The sequence below is a fragment of the Egretta garzetta genome, unplaced genomic scaffold (assembly GCF_000687185.1).
Source record: "Egretta garzetta isolate BGI_Z169 unplaced genomic scaffold, ASM68718v1 scaffold155, whole genome shotgun sequence".
NCBI lineage: Eukaryota > Metazoa > Chordata > Aves > Pelecaniformes > Ardeidae > Egretta > Egretta garzetta.
The window spans coordinates 357,339-377,250 of record NW_009259613.1 but is presented as its reverse complement, the minus strand read 5'-3'; the positions used below and the strand labels follow the sequence as shown (position 1 = coordinate 377,250).

Genomic DNA, 19,912 nt, shown 5'->3' with positions numbered 1-19,912 from the left:
AACAAGAGAAAGGCGGAAAGAGAGAAAATGAGAAAGAAAGAAAAGAAAAGTACAAAAAAGCATTAAGGGAAAAAAGAAAGAGGAAAAAGAAAGGACAAAAGAAAAATAAATGGATGGACAGATAAAGACAAAAAAATAGTAATGGAGTCTCTAAACCCATGGGAGAACTAACTTCACTGGAGACAGATGTCTTAACAAATAAGCACAAGTTCTCATCTCAAAATTAGTAAAAAAATGGAGTAACTCTTAAAAAAGTACTAAATTGAGCATACATAATTAAAACAAGCTTCTAATCTAGGTCATTGTTTTGTATAATACTTGGATATGCCTGAACGCATTTGGTACAGAAATCAGAAAGAGTTATGCAAATATAGCTGAGGACGAGATCTGCTTCATTTTCCAAAATTACTGTGCCTAAAACACCTCTTTACTTGCACAACAAAACTAATGTTACCACAGTATTTACCATGTTCTCTAAATCTCATCAAGATTAATCACACTGCAAATACTGAAAATACATTACCTAAAGCACAATTAGAAATATTTTTTTGTATCTTTATTTTAGACTTGACTTTTAATCCATTGACAAGCCATTTAAGTCCAGCCAAGTCAATTAATTAGCTGTTAATATACTACATTGATCACACCATTTAAGACGGGTAGTGTTTACATACTGTCTGTTGGCCCTACATTAATACTCTAATAGGACATGCAAAAGCCAAGCTCGTAATGCTGTGATCACATGTAATGGTATATCACAAAAAAGCAGAATACCAAGAAAGAATTTGTTTCAGAGCCTAAAGGTTGAAAATGGTGCTTGACATTGCAAATAATTAAATTGTTCAAGGAGGGTGTTAGTCAAGCAGTACTTGCGTGCCTATGGAGTTTTTGAAACAAGCTCATTAACGCAATTACTTTTTTCACACAGAAAGTACATATGTTGAAGTCAATAGCAAAGTATCCATTTTTTCATAGCTACAACCCAAATATATTCTGTCAATGAAAAAAAAATCACCCTTTCCACACCTGAACGGCAATAAAAGCCTCACCTGGGATTTAGCAGTGATCTTCCAAGAGACACGAGCCGCAAAGCGCACCACACTGAGAGAGGGCTGCCTGTCAATCCCCAGCTGGGTGGTAGAGGAAGGATACTGCTGCAGCACATGAGGAAATCTGCCAACTTTCTTATATCACACTTGTCATATTGACAGCCCAAACCTCACAAGTGCAGTTGTAAATATATTTCCGTGCCTTACTTTCAAATAGTCCAGACCTGAATGAGGACAATAGAGGTATTCTTTCACTGGGGGAATATGATTTTAAATGTAAAATAATCTTCCAGCAGACAGACAAATGCTTCTGCTTGAAAGCACAGTGTTTATGAGACAGCAGGCCCTTTAGTTGCCCTGGAAACTACGTTTGTAAAGGGCCACAATTTATATTGTCTCGGAGGCTTCTAACATTTGCATCAAAGCTTCAGAAGATGAGAACAGTCAGTGAGTATTTATTAAAAAAAAAAAAAGCAAAGTTCACTTTAAGAAGGTTGAGTGGTGTATTTTTTTTTTACCCTGGCTGATGATAAATGATCGTTCAAGAAGCAAACCAAAAAAACCCATGTAGATGTTCTTTTGTGATGTGTTTACAGAAAGCCAAGAACAACACAGTTAGGATGTTACACTTGCTGGTCACGGTTATACAGAAACCTTCCAACCAAACAGAAGACAAAAAAAAAAAAAAAAGGAACACCAAGTTTAAGTCCTGACAGTATTTTCTGTTTACCATTGTTCAATAATGACCCTGAGGTTACATTCAGAAACCTCCATCAGATTAGGACCTACTCTGTAATCATAGAGTAAAGGCAATGTCCTTAGAAAAAAGCGCAAAATGCAGAAAGGAAAAAAAAAAGGAAAAATGCAGAAAGGAAAAAGCAGGCAGGAAAACTTGAGTTTCATTCAAATAAGTAATGGACAAAATGCTCTTAATTTTAGGAGCAGGGAGAGCTTTATTTTTTCCAGGAACTCTGAAAAAAACCCAATCCAGCTACTATCAGAGGTTCAAAAATTTAAGTTGTACAAACACTTTGCAGAAAGAGCCATTACACTTTCTACTTTTCTGAACTTAAATACCCAAAAACAGTCTATGGAGGAGTCTTAATGCTCATACTGAAGGTAAACCACCACTGAAGTCATGGGTTGAGTTGCTTATTCCAGGATGGAGCAGAACACTCAAAGAGATACCCTTCAATTTTTCTCATTTCTGCATCAATTTCTACTCTTGAAAAGTGTCAGGAATGGAAGCTGCATCAAGATGAATTCCTCTTTTGAGGGTCTTGCACAAGCAGCAGCTGGTGACAAAATGCAGAAATTTGTTTTTATGGCCTGTGTAACAAAAGAATTTAGAAAAGTTATCAAAAAAAAGAGACCTTCCCCCTGTTACAGAGATGCTTAGAGATGAATTGAGGGAAAAATCTGTGAGAGGTCTGTGCAAGAACACTAATGAGGAAAAGAGACAGACAGAATGAGAAATTAAGAGTCCTCTGACTCATTTCCTTTGGGAGGGAAAAACTGAATGAGGAAAGAGAAAAAATAGAAAACAGGCAGGATAGTTGTTTCAATAACTTTCAGAATAAATCTGCTCCATCTTTGTGTAGGTGATTGTATACTTCAGACTAGCATTGGCAATATTCAAATGTGATATTCAAATAGCAAAAAACAAGCATAGTAAAAGTTTCACAAATGAAAGCAGACAAGAACAGTGAAATGGTAATTTTTTCCACAGTATTTTATAAAACAAAGCCACTTATATTCCTTACATCATAAAATTTTTATCTATTCTTTCATCATTTTGATTTGTTCTGCTGAAGTATGCTTCAACCACGTGCTGTCAAACATACAGCTACAGGTAAATGTCCATAATTTGCATGGCAAGATTTTTCTAACTCACAATACTTGTGAGGCTGCTCCTGGGAATTATCATCAGTTAGCAATGGGTTATAGGACACCTTCCCTCTTGCCATTGATGGCTATGTACTTTTCAGGAAAGACAGGCCTACAAGGCAAGGCAGTGGAGTTGCTCTTTATGTGAAGGAGCAACTGGAATGTATAGAGCTCTACCCAGGAGTGGATGAAGAACAAGTTGAAAGCTTATGGGTAAAAATTAAGGGGCAGGCCAGCATGGGTGACACTGTGGTGGGTGTTTACTACAGACCACCCAACCAGGATGAGGAAGTAGACGAGGCCTTCTACAGACAGCTAAAAGTAGCCTTGCAGTCACATGCCCCGATTCTCATGGGAGACTTCAACTATCCTGATATCAGCTAGAAGGACCACATGGCAAGGTGTGCACAGTCCAGGAGGTTCATGCAGAACACTGATGATAACTTTTTGACCCAGGTGGTGGAGGAGCCAACAAGAAGAGGAGCTCTACTGACCTTGTGCTGACAAATAAAGAAGAACTGGTTGAGGATGTGAAGGTAGGCGGCAGCTTTGGCTGCAGTGACCATGAGACAGTGGAGTTCCAGATTCTGTGTGGTGGAAGCGGATCAATAAGTAGGATCGCAACATTGGACTTCAGGAGAGCTAACTTTGGCCTCTTTGGGGTCCTACTTGGAAGAATTCCATGGGTTAAGGCTCCTGAAGGTAGGGGAGTCCAAGAGAGCTGGCTGCTATTTATGCAACACTTCCTTCATGCTCAGGATCAGTGCATTCCCTTGAGTAAGAAGTAAAGTAAACAAGGCAGGAGGCCTGCATGGAAGACCAAGGAGCACCTAGCAAAACGAAAAGAAAAGAGAAAGCTCTATGGAATGTGGAAAGAGGGTCAGGCCACTTGGGAGGAATGCTGCCAGAGCATGCAGGGAAGAAACTAGAAAGGCTAAGGTCCACCTGGAATTAAATCTGTCGAGGGATATCAAGGATAACAAAGAGGGCTTCTTCAAGTACATCAGCAGCAACCAGAAGACTAGGGGAAAGGTGATGAAGAAAGAGAGTCCAGAGGAGGGCAACAAAGATGATTAGGGGACTGGAGCATCTCCCCTATGAGGAAAGGCTGAGAGAGCTGGGCTTGTTTAGCCTGAAGAAGAGAAGACTGAGAGGGGACCTCATCAACATACACAAATATCTTAAGGGTGGATGTCATGAGGACAGAGCCAGACTCTTCTCAGTGGTGCCCAGCGATAGGACAAGGGGCAATGGGCACAAACTGAAACATAAGAGGTTTCAGATGCATATGCGGAAGAACTTCTTTACTTTCAGGTGACAGAGCACTGGAACAGGCTGCCCAGGGGAGTTGTGGAGTCTCCTTCTCTGGAGATATCCAAAGGCCGCCTGGACAATGTCCTGTGCAACCTGCTCTAGGTGAACTGGCTTTAGTGGGGGGGTTGGACTAGATGATCTCCTGAGGTCCCTTCCAACCCTTGCCATTCTGTGATTCCCTCCTCTTTTTGGTTTGACTGACTCCCTCAAGCTTCCTCTCAACCTGGTCAGGTATCCATATCTTACATCTATCTCTCCTATTTCATGGAACCAGAAGAAGTCAAAATCCTCTGCAGGTAAACCAGTGTACTGCCTCCAAAACCCCTGTTAATATTCTCTAGACATGTCAAACAGAAATTAAAATAAAGTTTGTAGGAAACAGCATTTAAGGACAATGTTTGGTTGTCAGATTTCACATTTCACATAAGTGTTAGTTTCTTACCTTTATCAGAATTAAAATACAACATGCTCTGACATAACTCCAATCATCTTTATCTCAACATTGTATCTGGGATACAGAATCATAATGACTAGCCATTAAAATGTACAAATTATGGCTGGTTTCTCCTAATACATGATGGAAAACTATTCAAAAACATATTTGTAACTTCACTTTGCCCAAGAGAGAAAAAATGAAGTGAAACAATTCTGACTATTATTAGAAAATATATAGATGAATAGCTATTCTTGGTTGTGTACACTCATGTCTTTGCTTTAGGTAAACAAAATCAACCTTTCATCTACATCTTATGCAGTTAATGACAAAGTTACTGAGGCAAATACAATGAAAAAAGTTTAAGTGGCTCATAAACATGCTCCATTTAACTGTAACATGAAACTCTTCACTCTTTTAATGAACATCCTGTCCCACAGTCATGCAGACCAGAGGAAAAGGTTCTCTCAAAGTAACTGAAAGAAAGAAAACATGACAGTATGGCTTAGCCCAGAGCAAATGGCAATATTTTAAACTATTCCTTGGAGCTTTATGATGCTTAAGATGAAGTCTTTATATAAATTCTTGTCCCAGACAACTGCAGCTGGAGTCAGGAGACTCACAATCTATTCTGATTGACCCCTGAGTTTTGGAAAATCATCTTGCTTCTCTCTCTCTAGTCCTTTTTTCTCTTTTTTGCCATGTCTAGCAGAGGGCAATGGATTGCCTGTTATTTGTGCGCTTGTACAGCAAGCAGTGAGTTGAGAAGCTAATCCAAGTTGACACCTGTAGGCCATACCATAACATCAATGGTAAATAATAATAAGGCAAGCTGAATTTCAGCCTAGAATTTGATATGTAAGGTTCATGACCAATCCCTTGATTGCTTTGTGTTACTGTTTTGTCAGCTGCAATGCAAAAGCAGGCATTGACAAGGAAGCATCTTAAGCAGTGTTTCCCTGAGACACTACTGCAAAGTGAGACTGGTTTCAGGATATACAACTACTGTATTTTATAGCACTGCATCATTAATTTTCAGCAAGCATTCTTTTGTGTTTTCCATTAATTTGCTGCAAGACATCTTTATTTAAATACATGCAACTACAGTACTGTGCAAGGCCTCTCCCTGAAAGACACTGCAAGACAAATTTAAATATATTGCGAATCTCCTTCTGCTCTTGACTGTGACTGGATGCAGCACTGCTGAAAAGCAGAGATTATTAAAGGGTATCATCTTTGCTATCAAAATTAAGGGTTTTTTTGAGTGCCTGCTTTATAACTCTGGTATACAGAAACAAATATAGCCAAAGTAATAGTACAAGATACAAAGTGCCTGTTTGGTATGCAGAGAAGATAGTTGCTGTCCATTTTGAAAGAAATAACATATTCACATAACATATCCATGCTAACATGCAAAGCCCATTGATTTCCCCTATCAAAATCCCATGTAGTATCTTCTACACTTGGCACCAGACACATCATTACCTGCTTTAAAACTAAAGGGTTCTGTCATTCACTCATTGAGCCCACTGTACTGGTTATAAATATAAAACTTCTTTCCGGACACTGAGACAATTTTAGAGCATTGAAAGATGTCTAAAATGGCACCTTGTAGGAAATCAAAATCTTAAAAATGGCTAAAAGCAAATAAAATTTGTTTAAAAAGTCACCTACTTCTTTTGGTACTATTTAACAAACTAGTCCTTCTGTATAAATGCCTTAAGTGGGGATCCTTGAATTACTTTTAAAGGGTTTTTGAAACATAAGAAAATATGATTGTTCCTCAACAGTGATTTATGTTTGAAAATGGTTTATAAAGGTTTGGTACCTATGCTGAAAGTTGTTCCAGGATCCATCAATGAAAAACGTTGGTTTAGCAGCTATACTAGATCAACATAACCATTAGTTATGTCACCTTATTTACATATTTTCCAAACATTCGTATCTAAATTAATGCACATATAATTAGCTATAAAGTGAAAAGTTAGGCAGTGAAGACAACATGGCGGCTGTTACAACACAAGGACATAAACTGACAAAACAGTAAAGAAAAATATTTCTGCCCTCTTTTTTACACTGGTTGCTCATTCCTATTCCCATCCTCTTCATGCCAGCGCAGAGGCCCATGCATGTATGAACAGGACTAGCGAACTCATCCATCTGGGAGCCCATCCTACCAGGCTGGTTCTAACCCATGTCAGCTCCCTGGTCCACTCAGTGCAGGGCTTCAACTGTGTTTGGGTGGTGAAAATGGGTGAACAGGGGTGCATACCCACATTCACGGGACTACTTTTTTCAGTGGTAATGATAATTTAAAATATGGTCTGAGAGTAAAACTAATTAATTAATTAATAATTAATAGCTGCTTTAGGAAACCCAGAAAGAAATAGCTGGCCTTTGAATTATTTGTCTAACCCTAATCGCTCACCTATGAGACTTTCTTCCTACTGGACTCTGGATATCTGATGTTCCTGGGGACTGAACAAAGTTTAGGCACTACCTTTCAACACTAGAGATTTCTGACTCCTGTTCAGATAGCATTACTTGAGCATCACACGTCATCACACCTGGTAATGGCTTCCCAGTTTACTATTCAGGACATAAACAGCAGATGTGATGGTATCACCAGTTACCATCAGGCTTTATTACCTCTCCTGTTATCTGACCTGTGTGTTAGCACTTTTATGGCACTTTATGATCCACACAGAGATGAGAGTAGAACAGAGAAGGCTGTATTGCCAAAATAAGCCTGGTTATGTGACAGAGTTTGTAAGCTCACATGACTAAGCTTGACTGATAGATTCCCAAAAGCATGCCTTAGGTGGGAGAGTACGGAATGCTACCCACCCTTACCAAAGGTATGGGCACAGCTGACCTAGAATGGATTCCAAAGTGCAGAAAGTGAATGCACTAGAACACAGTGCACCAAGTTGTGTCACCAAGGCTCCCCTCTTCTGAATACAAAGACTTGTGTTCCAGTTTCCTTGAGTCAGAGGAGAAAATGCGTTAGCTGGAGTTCCTGTTCTGTTTGCACACACTATAGAGCTGGCACAAACATGAGTTTGGGTTTGTAGATGGAGCACCCCACACTGGAACAGTGTGCTTCAGACCCCAGGGGTCTTTGCACCAACAGGCTGGTACAAAGAGCAGTTTGCTTCTTGTCTTTGGTGTTATGTTTGACTGACATTGGCAGTATTCTGCGTCCATCAGTTTAATAAGGACTAAATTAATCTGTAAAATAGAAGCTGGAACCAAGCCTCTGGTGGTTATTAATTGTTAAAAGGAAGTCTAGTATCTGTTTACATCTCAGTAATTTTCTCTTGAAAAAAAAACTTCATTCTTCACAACACTCAGGGAATTGTATGCCGGACTAGAAATTCATCCCTGAAGAGAGGCCAGGAGAGATGTGAGACATGAAGCATTGCACCTACTGGAGAAAGACTGACAAAGATAACTAGATCCTATTTTTCATATAGTACTGCTTTGTCACATGAAACTCCCCAAAAGAACTTAACCTCGAAACTGCTCAGTCTACAGACTGATAATACCAATCAACAACATCTACAGTTGTTGATTCTGAGTATGTAATAGTGATACTGCATTACGTTTAGGCTACCAGTAGACCTTTGACATCCACCTAGATGCCAAGAAGCTTTCCAACAAGAGACAGTTTAACCAACTCTGCAAACAGCTGTGAGATTTCCAGATGCTAGAGAGAGAAATATTTCTCCTGAGGATGAGTAACCTGACCCCTAATTCCCTTCCTCAGCTACTCCAAGACAGCTTGCTGTATGCCAGCTTTTGAACTACTGTACCCAGTAGTTTCCAGATGACTTAAGGGTTCTCTAAAGGAAAAAACCCACACTCTCAAAATACATTGCATTCATTGCAGTATGCCACAGAATGAGCTCATGCTGTAGCCAATGTCTACTTACATGTTGCACTGCTGTCATTTGCTGACAAGTCAAAGACCTTGGTTCTCCCTTGGGACAGATTTAGAAAAACTCACATTTGCATCTCAGAAACTGGTCTATCAGCATCAGTCTGTCTCACACATTTTGGTAGGTCATCAAAATACCTTTAGATAGTAAAGAAACTTGAACTTTGGCAACCTAAATCTGAACTGTGACTCTAAAGAAGAAAAGACCTTTCCCTCACACAGCTCCACTCTTGAACGCCTTAGCTGCAATAAGGAAATACAGAGGTACGTATCTTTTCCAAGGTTTGTACCATCGAATAAAACGATCTACATTTAGGACTGTGCACAGTAAGATTACTGTAACTTGGCAGTGCACTATATATCAACTTTAGGTTTGGGTTTGTTTTTTTTTTTTTCTTTAATTACAACTTCAGAAAAAGGTTTTCAACTGTCTTGTCCAAAGTAGTTGTAAATCTTTGATTTTTCAGTCTTTTTTTTTTATGATTGAAATGGCAGCAACTATCATATACAAGGGAAAAGAAGCCAAGATAGTACCTGGTATCTCTCTGTGAACAGAATTCCTTTGAGAATGTTAGATAATGGATCATATATGGGTCAAATCCTTACCTTTACAGAGGACCAGCAACTCTAAGTAAACTTCAAAAGACAACTTTGGGGGCATGCAAGACATTTGGTAAGAAGACAATTTCTCCCTAGTTTCACTATTATATCTTTTGTCCAAGAGATGCAAGAATCATTATGATCAGTAGCCAAGCTCAGTTCTTCAGTACGCGATTGTGCTAGAGAAATGGGGCTTTTGCAAATGATGCCACAGAGATTTGGGACTAAGGCTCATGAGTGTAGGCTCACTAGCTGCCAAGACAGATGAAGTCCTGGGACTGAATGCTGTGCACCCTTAGGGGAAATTAGGAAAGATCAACCGCCTTTCTACAGTCATCCCTATCCCAGGAGAATGTTCCCTTTTGTGTCTGGTTGATGTTCTCTTTTGGGGGAAGTTCAGTAGAGGTCACTGCATCAAGAACTGCAGCAGTCAGCACAAAACTAACAGGGACTGGTTCCACAAAAGCAGCAGCAGAAAAATAAAAAAAGCAAGCAAGCAAACCTTTTTTTTTTTTTTTTTTTTTTAATTATTAGGTCCTCTGATGATAAAACTAGCAATGCTACAAAACATCAGTTAAGGATAGAGGATAATTCATAGCTTTGCAAGTGCTCATTGCCCATTTCAGTACTTCTGTTCATCCAAACTGTAAAATACCAACTGTAAAATTTTGCAGCATATTCTCCTAAGACCCAAGAGGAAGAAAGGTGCATTTTTCAGCTAAGAAAATCCTATAGCTTACCCTATGTATTGCCCACCAAATAAATATATTAACTACACATAAGATTTGCAATAAATAGTCAGCAGGTATTCAGGAATTCATTCACGATTCCCTTAATGTTTGTCAGACATGAAATAAGGCTTAGAAATAATGCTGCTGAGATAAAAAAGCCATGTCAAATAATTTTATCAATCGCCCTCTTCTAGACTTTGAATTTAGCAATAGCAATGGAACTGATTAGCAGCCCAGCAAATCATTGTTTTCAAGTGAAGGATATTCCATATAAGAGCAGCATGTGCTCACAGTTAGAAAAACACATTACCCTCCTACCAAAGCCATTTCAGCCATTGTGTTAATATTAACCGATATTGTGAAGTGCAGTTTAGAACAGGAATACTCTCTTCAGGCCGTATTCTCTTCAAAGGGAAAAATCAGACTAAGCTTTTTAATGGTGTAAGCAAGAAGAAATGGACTATTGATAAAGCAGTTTATTTTGACTAACAGATGAGGCAAATTAACTTGGCCACAATGTCCTCAACCTACTGCTCCCTAAAATAAAGAGAGAGCTGCGTGGAGAAGGCCAAATAAGCTAATGTAAACTTCCCATCTGTGGGGAACTCAAGCAGCTATCATTAACCACTGTCATTTACATAACTGGGGGTGGGAAGAGGAAAGTCACATACTGAACATGGAGATAAGGCTGTTTGTTTCTCTGTTTTGAAAAGCATCGTTATTCCTTATATTTCAAAGCACAGATGAATGACAGAGCACTCATCATAGCTCATCCAACCATGGACTTAAAAACTGGGCTTCTTCAACTCCCACAGCCCCACTACAGCTGATTTGGATTAAACCAGCATGGATCAGCAGAGACACCAGCACAACGGTTGCAGAGTCCAGTACCAGGAATCAGACAGGACATCCGGGAAGGGTCATCCTCAATTTCCAGAGCACAGCATCTAAACTCAGTGACCCAGGTGAAGAGCAGCATCCAAATCTTTGACAGCCATGACAGCAGTGACCAGGAGTCTGCAGAGCAGACCGGTTGTCCGGAGACAACCCGTAACAGTGAGAATTTGATCCTGATAGAGCTTCTCTCTCTTATGGGCCTGTTTGCCCATAAGGAGAGGTTCCCTTCCTCCACCATTTCTACTTTCATGTCATGAGGTAAACAAACATCTTGACTTCCTCCGTAGTTCACATTAGATGGTGTGCCCTTTTAGTTAGGTCATTCCAGGATTAAATTATTACAGGCAAGGAAAATTTTTGGCACATCACGTAAATCTCCCCAAACCCCTGTGAGATGGTTTTTGGTGTTTAAAAGTGAAACAAGGCTCAGGCCTGTATGATGACCTTTGGATGAACATTGATCAATTTACCTAAAAGATTAATTTTGCCACACTGTATTTTATACAGTGAAGAAAGAAAGACATTCTTTACTTAGGAGGCGGAGGCCTAGTCTCAACTTCCTATGAACAAATTTCACAAGTTCTGCTCAAGTACAATATCCTTTTCAGGCTGTTGATACTTCAAATTAAGGATATATTTTATGTAAATGTCTTTTACAACTGTGTTTATTAGTGTTATATCATTTCCTAATTTTGTGTGGGTGGATAATTACTTTCATCTTCTAAGACAGACTCATATGCAGATTTATGGAAATCAAAAAATATTCCTCTGCTATTGTAGTGTATGAATGAACAACCTATGCAAAAATAAAAACTGTCATGTTGGCTATAAGCACACCTTAATTTTATGTGCTAACCACTGTAAAGAACAGTTAATTTTGTTTACTTCTATGAAGTTGTATAGGTCGATGCAAAAGCACTTGTTACTGAGTCCAGTAATGAACATCTTGCTCCACAACGGAAGTCTGAAAGGTGGTGTTACAGTGCAATATGGTTCTAGAACAATTTTTGTATTAGCCACACTTAGATGATTTCTTGCAACATGCATCTCTGGATGAAAAAGGACTTCCATTATTCCTGAACCACAACTAAAGAAAAACCTTTGTCACACTTTATTGCCTGCCTTAGAGACACACTAGATCCACATTTCTGGGATTTTTCACTATTTTGTGAATTTATTTCTTTCAGGAATCAGCTCATGTGGGAATTTCATACAGACTAAATATTCCGGTGTTATATTTATTGTACATTTGTATGGATTAAGGTGTATCTATTAGCCTGCACTGAGGGGAAGCACTTTGCCCCAATGACACTTCAGTAAGTGAAAGGTAATGCTATTGTCTTTGGTTATCCCAAACACAGAATAAACAGGTGGACAGAGCGGTAACTATGTTGTTTCCTCAAATTCCTCCAGGTATGTTCCTTAAAAATTTGAAGCAAAGCCAATTTCTTCCATGAAGAGTTTTCCAGAGGAAGAAAGAAAGAAAGGAAATCACATACTTCAGAAATTTTAAAACAAAACATGTGGGTTACTTTATACTCTTTGATGGTCTCTCAGACCCATCCATCATAGCAAGCTAAAGACAGAGCTCAACCCCAAAGCTTGAACCAGCCTCTTCCACTTGCACTGCTTCAGTGCACCTTCCTAACAGCAAGGGTCCTGCAGGAGTTAATACTGCCTGACTTCTCCCTGTCGGCGATGTTTGAGAGTTGTAAACCATGAACATTTTAAGTCCTAGATGAAATTTTCTTTTAACATATTATGAATTAATTGGAACATGAAACCTGCATGAAACCACGCCATCCCTTTGCCACACTCAGAAAGGACTTTCTAACAATTATTCCACACTGGCACAACCAAGAGCTTACAAGCAACAAGGAACAATGCAGTTCTGGCTCATCTCCCTCTTTCCATACATCCACGTTTAGTTATCTTTTGTACTACTTTATTCCTGTAAGGAAGACAGGAGTATATGGCCTTTTGAATTTAAGAAAGTACAAGACAATAAGTAACCATGATAGACAGAAAACATTATTTTACAGTAGCTGATGTTTTCTGAAATGGCAACAGCAGAATGTAGCATATAAGAACGCAATGCATCTAAACTGACAGAATGAGATAAGAAAAAGCTAGAAAGAAAACTGCTCTAGTTAGTAAGGGCCACCTAATACAGACAAGCAGACATTCAGGGCTGTGTTTAAAGTAGCTGAAGAGAAACTGAAACCTGCACTAGCTAGATTTTGTATTACACTGGTTCTGTCCAGCAAGGCACTGCACTATAACAATACATAGGGAAAACAAGATGGGGAAAAAAAATTATAAGTTTGAATCTGGAAGAAGAAGTGGCAGATCACATCAAAGACAACTATTCCCTATTCTTGAATTTTTCTCATATGAGTTTAGCACTGAATATATCCAGAAATACATATTCAGAAAAGAAAGAAAGTGAGAAAAAAAAGAAAGAGAAGAGGTGAGGAAGGCAGGAAGGAAGGAAGAGAAGAGGGAAGGAAGGAAGGAATAGACACCCCCAATCACTTGTCCCACAGAAGCCTCAAAAACCTTTAAACACAAATTGGGAGCCCCTGACCTTGGAGCTGCACAAACTGTATGAAAACTGCTTTTTCACACAGATAGTATATAAATTAAATACAGTCCCTAATTACTAACATTATGTGCAATGTTTTGCTATTAACCAGGGTCTAGAGAATAAAATTTTACCATTTTGAAATGAAGCCACGATTTCACCCACTTCATGAGCATTAAAATGAAAGCAATAAAACACACAGAGACAGTCTAAACCACACAGATATTAACAAGAACTGCAAACCATATAGCCCTGTAAAACTGTATTGCCATTGCTATTACTGTATTGCCATTGCTATATAGAAACTCATAAGCTTTGTACTGATTTTGCAAGACCTCTGGACTGAGGCATGTCAGGCTTGCTCTGGGCTAAAAATTTAGCTTCTCAGGCTACACTTTTTTTGATCTCTCCGCACTTTGTTTTACCTGGTTTAGACCTATCAGCAATTTTTTTTTCTAATTGACCGGATGTCTGTAGCTAATTTGTGTTACTTTTGCTTATCTTTATGTGCTAGCACTATAACATAAAGATGTAGTATGCAGAAATATAAGCCTATGGAAACATAGAAGTGGACACACAGGAGATGGTGTAGAGGAGTACAGGCATGGGATTACAAAAGATGGGGCATAGGCTTAATACTGAAGACAACACCCATATAAAAAAAGACTCACCACTGGTCAGTTAAAGAAATGTGAACCTGAAGATGGACATAACTGGGTTTAAGTGTAACAAAGAGAACAAAGAACAAGTATCTAACATACATAAAAGGAACCAGACATAGTAAATTTATATGCAACATAAGAGCTGCAGACCAATAAAGAACAAGAAATGCAAATTAGCAAACTTCTAAAAATGTCCCCAAGTGGACCCTACAGCAAAGAAGAAGAAACCATTAGCATGAACATCCCCTTCCAGTGAAGGATTCCAGATGCTGCCAACACAAGTAACACCACCAGCAGAATGAAGCCACCAACCTTAAGACCTGAAGAAGCTGGGGAAGGGTGAGCATAACATCAAGAACAGAGGGTAGAAACTAAGTGAGTGTGTAACAGTGTTAGTTCCTTTTTTACTATTAAAACATTTTCTGCATAGAAGCCCTCTTTTTCTTCGGTAGTAATGGGATCTAGCCTATTAATGATTCTTTGATTAGACAGTTAAGATTTCAATTACACTAAAAAAAAAAAAAAATTCCTAGCTTTATATAAGATGCATTTCCTCTTTGTCCATAAATAAGTGTTTGGGCATATCAAGACTAAGAAATGTGAGATGTTTCATGAGTCGGTCAGAGCTTACCATTAGCAAATTGAATGTACGTTTCCACTGGAAGTTTTTTCCATATCAAAATTACAGAATGGGAGAGGAGGAGGTAGAGCCAAGGAGAAAGCCTGTCCTTTGGGCATGTATTTATTCACTGGACTAGTTAACAGGCACCTGGTCCATCATGGGGACCCACAGGTATTATTGCAACACAAACAGTAATACACTAGCCACAGGTGTCCATAAAAAATCATTGCAAAGAACTGCTACCCAAAAAAAATCAAATTCTTACAAAATTGTGAATATGGTGACATTCATTAGAGGAAAGCTGCATTCTCCCCAGGCTTTTAAGTAGGAGAAAAACAACTAATTTAATTTTTTGTTATTTACTCTTTTTCCAAGTTTGTATGATTCTTGCCAGTTTCCCAAAGGCTTCTTGTTTCTCAAGCATGCAGAACCATCAGCATGCTGTTATTGTTTGGAAACCCATGAAGAGTAGTAGTGTCAGCAGTTTGTAGACTCAGGAAGCCAAGAGCATATTAATATCTATGTGGAAAAAGACTCTGAGGTCCACACTCCATAGAAACCCCTATATTTCAGTCCTTAGGTAAAAGGACTGTGGTCAATACCTGGCAATCCCCATGCCACAAATGAAGATAAAAAACCCACTTTAACTGGGGGGGGGGGGGGGGGGGGGGGTTTACCAATCATTTAATATGGACTAAATGTCAACTTAATGAGAATCTCTAAGAACACCGGTCCCAATCTTTGGAAAGAGAGGAAAACAGTGAATTGAAACAGATTATTAGTGCATAGGTATGTTGCAATACTAGAGATATTCTTATTACTAATATTTGAAAAGCACCACAGAGAATGAACTAATACAGTCCCTCAGCAGTACTTTATATGCATGAAGGAGAAAACCAAAGCTTTCCACCAAATAATAACACAAATGGAGCTGAGCTGTCTTTGGTTTGCAACCCTTTTTATTAGGCTGCTAGACTCCACCTGCTGTGTGAGAGACAAAGGTGTGGAGATTAACAGTTCTGTCAGTGATGTGTTCATTAATTACATTTAAACACTAGCAGAAATAAGATTAACTTTGGTATGATAATGATAATTCCTTGTGATATTCCTGATTACAATCACAACAACGTGCAAAGAGTTAAGATAAAATAAAATTGTAAGTATTAAATAAAATGTTTTAAATAACTGTTACCGGTTTCTCCACATTATCCTTTTCATAATCTATCCATTCCCCACTACAATTTTGGTACTTGCTGAATCAATAAAAGTGCTAATCATACAAATAAATAAACACATGCATAAACCCAGTTTTAAATACAGCCAGAAAAATATTACAACATTTATTTCACCACACTGATGAAAAAAAAATTTTTTTTCACTAATTTATGACAGCACCTTTCTTTCTTCTCCTCTTTGTTATTCATGTTGGAACTTTGGTTTTCATAAGAGATTGGCTCTTTCACAGATATTTCTGTCATGTGTGAGGGCACTTCGTTGGTATATGATTTGCTTCTGGAAATAAGCATGCATTTAAAAAAACCAAACAAACAAAACAAAAGCAAGTGGACCATAATATTTAGAGAGACAAAAGAATTATTAACCAGTAAGTCAGGAAACTGTGCACATGCCACCACCGAGTAATTTCTGTGAGCAGCCTTTTTACTTCCTCACCAGAACTGGCCTTAATGTCTCTAACACCCAGTCACTGCATCACAACAAAAATTAGACTAAGCTTCTTGGGGCAGGATTCTGTAGTTCTGTTACTGCTCTGAAGCACCTAACATACATCTGGAAGCTGTAGGGGAAAAAAAAACTACTAGAGTGCAAGCTGTTAAAACTTCATTTCTAAGTTCAGCCACCGGTAGATACCTTGTCACATTATATGGCATGAGCATTTTGTTCCACGACTCCAAAGGAAGTGAAAGAGTCCGACTAACATGACCAGTATGCTATTGGTTATATGCACTATTTACATCCTTATCACAGTATCAAATAAGACATGCAAAACCAGCTGTGAAGTCAGCATGCCTTTTGCCATGAACTTATGAATGGAGTCAAGGTTGCCGACAAGCACTTTGCAGATTTTTAATATTCCACTTATTCATATATATATATATATTAGTTATTACTATATTTGTCTTAAGAAATGAGCAGGACAGATTAGCAGATTGGAAACTTTCATTTGATGACAAAACAGCCACTGAGTGGAAAGATGAAGCTCAAGATCCACCACATTACTCCCCCAGTTCTCTTTGCCTCCCTGCACTTGCGCTCATCTGCTCTCACTTTTACACATACTTGTGCCTCAACTCCAACATGACACAACGTGACATGACATATATGACATGACATCTAGGTGGAGAGAGCTAGAAGAAATGAGCCTGTGATCTCCACAGACCAGCTGCAGACAACACTGTGTTGTCAGAAAACTATCACTTGCAAATTAAATATGCTTTACTGTGTAGACCTCATAACAAACTTCTCCCACAATGAGCTGATGTATTGAATGCTGAAATGTTTGTACATTTATATGAATGCAAATTTTAAGCACACCATGGCCCACTCAGGGTCTGATGCAGCACTACTGAAGTCAGTGAAACTTTTGGCATTCAAAGATTTGCATATGGTGATTCCTCAAGTCGCATAGAATAGAAGATGTGCACCCAAAAGCCCACTTCAGAACAAATCCCTTAACTTGGCTACACCCATTTTTTAATGAACTTGAAATAACACGAAGTGCTTGGTCTTGCTGACAATTTAACTTGCCAGTTTAACTTCAATGGAAGTTACTAGATCTGTGCTCTCTTAAAGCTCAGGCTAAACAAAAATAAAATTGGTTCCCTGCCTGAATCACCCAAAAATCACAGGCTTCTTTAACAGAAAATCGGCCTCAGTGGTTGGTGCAGGTGCTTCTGCGTTTCTGGATACAGCAGATTTCTATTTAAAGATTTAAATTCACCCATTTGGTCAGGGCTAGAGGGCAAGGGGCTGGGAGAAAGAGCAGCCATTCACGCTATTGCAGCTCTACTGCATAGAGCGGTCCAGCTTCCCTGACAGGCTGACTGCACAGTGTCTACAAGCACCAGGACAGTCATGATAAAATCCAGTGGCTGGGAAGCAGATCCAGACTGCGAGCCAGCACCCATTCTAGCCTTTACAGAAAAGGCTAGGCTGCTCTTTGGCTACTCTCAGGCCAGGCGAATAAAATTCAGATGATACGGCCTTTACACGGCTCTAAATTTCCAACCATTGTGAAATTGTCCTTTGGAAAAGAAAAAAACAAATTCTTTGTAAAGGAAGAGCCCCTTCCAGAGAGATAGTCTTCAAATCAGAAGACTTTTTCTTGCAAATATGCGACAAATCAATGTGCATTTCTGTGTGACACAAGTTCAGAGACCAGTTATTTTGCTTGACTCAGACCTGTTTTCTGCCTCCTGTTATCAGCAAAGCATACTGCTCTGGGGACTGCATACAAATTACTGAGATTACTTCGGTGGGGGGGAGAGGGTGATGAAGAAAAAACATAACGTGTTAACATCAGCCTCTAGTCAACTATTTCTATGTATTTTTAAGCCAGCTTCTTGCCGGTTGCATAACTGAGTTAAACTAGTGCAGAAAAAGTAAGTTAGCAGATTTCCTCTCTTCAAAATGTTTCACATTCAAACCCTTGGTTAGATAATTTAGTGAGCAGACGTTACTGTCAGCTTCTTTATGTTGTTCATCTACAACAGCAGGTGCCATGCTGAGCTGCAACTTGTCATCAAGGAAAATCTGCCTCTGTGTCAGGGCAGCCAGGATAGCCTGGACTCCCGTAAGGACTAATTGGTACTCCAGTAAAAACAGCTCTCTTCAGCCCTGCTCAAAGAGAAATGTGGTTTTAGCATCCTTTTGGATGCTTTTAAGGAAGGCTCCTCTCAGTGCTCCTGCATTTCATCAGCTCTCCCCCTCATGGAAACTCTAAATCACGCATTTAAAAATAGACCATCAGATTATCTGGGTAAATCATAAAGCTCAGCTTATCTCTCTCTTCCCCTTCAAAATATACAATTTATTTTGTCCACCAGCTCAGCAGCGTGAAGCCATGAATAACCCTATTTGTCTCAGCAACCCCACTCTTTTGATGGTCGCTGTGTATCTCCGTTATGTGCGGGTATGCCACGCTGGGGTGTGTGCCTCTGTGCGAGCATGTATGGGGGAAGAAGGAATTCACAGTTCTGGGCACAAAGGTGTACGATTCTGCTTATGGCAGTGTTTATGCCCATGCCAACTGTGTGCATCCTAGCGTTACAACATAGCCTTACACAGACATAATACCAGGATTCAGCACAAGTAATGTACTAAGTACTTTAATTATGCATTAAATTGTTGTTTAACACCAATCTAGGCCCCAGAACCTGTGTGCTTCCCCTGAGGGCAGACACAATCAATGCAATACAAGGTAGGACACAAAAATTTTTCAATTTCTCTCTCCCAGTGGTTCAGAGGCACCACATAACGGAGCCTTAAAGCAGCAAACCCCAACTCCCAGCACCAGCGTTTCCCATACACGCATCTCCTCATCCTCCTCCCCCTGACAGTGCGGCCCATCAGGCCACGGGAGCCGGAGAAAGCCCTGCAGGGCTATAAATAGCTGCTCGGGGGAGGGGGGAGAGCGCAGCAGCACGTTTCCAAAGATGCTTGCTGCAGAGGGAGGTTTTGCTGGATTAATTCAGAAGGGGAAAGAGAACCGCTAGGAAGTTCACTGCCATAGCCGGTAATGCCTGTGGAGAGGGGGCAGCAGCTGCCCTGGGGAAACTGAAGGGGGGATGCCTCGCCCGCCGCGAGAACAGCAGCGAGGTGGGTTTCCCCCTTTGAGTGTCCCACCTATTTTAGGTCGTTTATGCAGAGCCCTCCCGATATGGGCTGTGGGCACGAAGGGTCGGCTGCTGGGAGAGTCGGCGAGGATACGAATCAACGCGATCGAAGCATTATGAGCACGGGCAGCCTATTGTCTGTGCCAAGTTTGTACCGAGTCAAGCGGTGCTGTTACACGCACTGGATTTGCACCGACTGTGCATGCGGTGCCCTCAGACCTGCCCCGGCGGGGAAGCGGTACGGGGGCTCCCCTGCCCTCGCCCCAGTTCTCCTTGGAGAGACAAAGCCGAGAGGTCCCGTCTCCCACGAGCCGCCCGATGCCCCCCTCCCCCCGCCGGA

General features: G+C 39.9%; 1 protein-coding gene across 1 annotated transcript in view; it reads right to left on the bottom strand.

Annotated features, from left to right (window-relative positions):
• Nucleotides 1-19,912, bottom strand: part of ADCY1 (adenylate cyclase 1) — a 316,417-nt gene that overhangs the window by 134,250 nt on the left and 162,255 nt on the right. The gene's annotated exons all lie outside the window — the stretch shown is intronic.